The sequence below is a fragment of the Dermacentor variabilis genome, chromosome 10, assembly GCF_050947875.1.
Source record: "Dermacentor variabilis isolate Ectoservices chromosome 10, ASM5094787v1, whole genome shotgun sequence".
In the NCBI taxonomy this organism is placed as follows: Eukaryota; Metazoa; Arthropoda; class Arachnida; order Ixodida; family Ixodidae; genus Dermacentor; species Dermacentor variabilis.
The window spans coordinates 123,967,261-123,969,145 of NC_134577.1; the positions used below are offsets into that span (position 1 = coordinate 123,967,261).

Below are 1,885 nucleotides of genomic sequence, written 5' to 3' on the forward strand. Positions count from 1 at the left end.
GAATTATTTTTCCGACTCGCCCGATATTTGGCCAATCCCCATTAGTGGGTAAGAGTCACTCGTAGATGAAACCTAACCAACCAATATTGCCTCGTAGGTCCCGCTGACTCCTCTATGCCATATCTCCAAATAACCTGAAACTATTGACCATTCTTTATGAGCCTGCCGTCGGTTTCCGGCATAGAGAAAAAAAAACGCCTCGAAATATCATTCCGAAACTTATGCATTATTTTAAACACTGAAATCACCCTGTGCTTAAGGGCATCTACATTTGTCTTTACCCATAGGAACGCACACATGGCCGTCCGCTGTTTCCTTTATGACACAAGGAGAGCACCTGGTTAAGTTAGTGTTTATTGTTTATTATGCTGCAATTTTGTAGTTCCAATTATTGAAATATATTTCCTTCTAGTTTGCTTTCCTCTAAAGACCTACGCGTATTCATCTAAGCAAAAACATGTATCTAAATTTATTTTTTCTGCTTTTATTTATTGTACAATTTCAACAGCTCCCATCCTTTTAACTGCTGACTTCTTGGCCAATCTCCTGTAGCGGGTAGGCGGCATATTATAGAAAGCAATCCCGGAAGGTGGTCTCACAACTGCTCTTGGAGCAGCGATAAACGGCGACACGTAAGCGACATTTGCCGCAGGGTAATCACAATCAGCATGTACGGCCGAGGTCCACCCCCGCCTCCCAGATCCGACACTGGATACCTGCAGGAGATTTTCAATAACGTCGACAAGAACAGGAGCGGGAAGATCAATGCGACGGAGCTGCAGGGTGCCTTGTCCAACGGCACCTGGAAACCGTTCGACCCCGACACGGTTCATCTGATGATAAATATGTTCGATCGCAGCCGCACTGGCACAATTAACTTCCAAGAGTTTACATCTCTGTGGAACTACATCAATGATTGGCTCAAGTGCTTCCAGAGCTTCGACAAAGACCGGTCTGGCAGCATCGACAAGCGCGAATTGCATGACGCTCTGACCAGCTTCGGCTACCGCTTGGGCGAGCAAACACTCGACACCATGCTGATGAAGTATGACAAGGATCGGAAAGGCTCCATCAACTTTGACGACTACATACTGTGCTGCGTCAATCTCCAGACCCTGACAACGGCCTTCCGGAACGAGGACACAGACAGGGATGGTTTCATAACGCTTAGCTACGAAGGTTTTCTGAAACTGGGCCTCAGCCTAAATTGGTGATGACGGTTTTGTGCTGGTGCCTAGAAGGGAACGACCACTCTGCTGAGAAGCCCTGCATTCACGAAAGACGTTTTTGTAATCTTTTTTTTTGCTTTTTTCACGGCGTCTCCTCTCTACGTGAAGAAAAAAAAGACGGCGTCTGCTTTTTTAGAAGCACAAAGGCTGAGGACATTTAAGATTGGTGGAATACATTACCGACCACCCTTAAAAATTAGGCCGCACCGTTGAGCTGCTGGAGCGCATTTTTTTTTAAATTACGAAGTAAAGGCTTCATTATTATGCACTGTGTCTGTATATATTTCTTTCCCCCCATTATAATTATAGAAAGAATGGCGGTATTATAACTTCAGGAACTGTGCTTTTTTACTGTAATGGGAGATTTCGCTCCCGGCATGCCAGCCTTCTTTAGAGGTGTTTCTCGTTGGGTACCTCTATTCCACTTTTTTCTTTGTGCCCTACAAGAATTCTCACAATATTGATTGTAATAGTAAGTTTTCAAATGACTAATGGTGCGCAGTGGTAAAAGAACGTCTTAGAACGACAGTAGCCAGTCTTTATTGCTCACAATTCATGAGCTTCCTGTGTACATAATCAACTTAAATATAAAGAACATACTTTATGGACAATGGCAATGGCAATAACGTGGACTCATTTATTGACCAACTCAGTAG

The 1,885-nt window shown here is 44.0% G+C and overlaps 1 pseudogene; it reads left to right on the forward strand.

Moving 5' to 3' along the window:
* The first annotated feature begins 668 nt into the window (after nt 1–668).
* LOC142559405 (programmed cell death protein 6 pseudogene) lies at nt 669–1,270 on the forward strand (annotated as a pseudogene).
* Nucleotides 1,271–1,885: the final 615 nt, after the last annotated feature.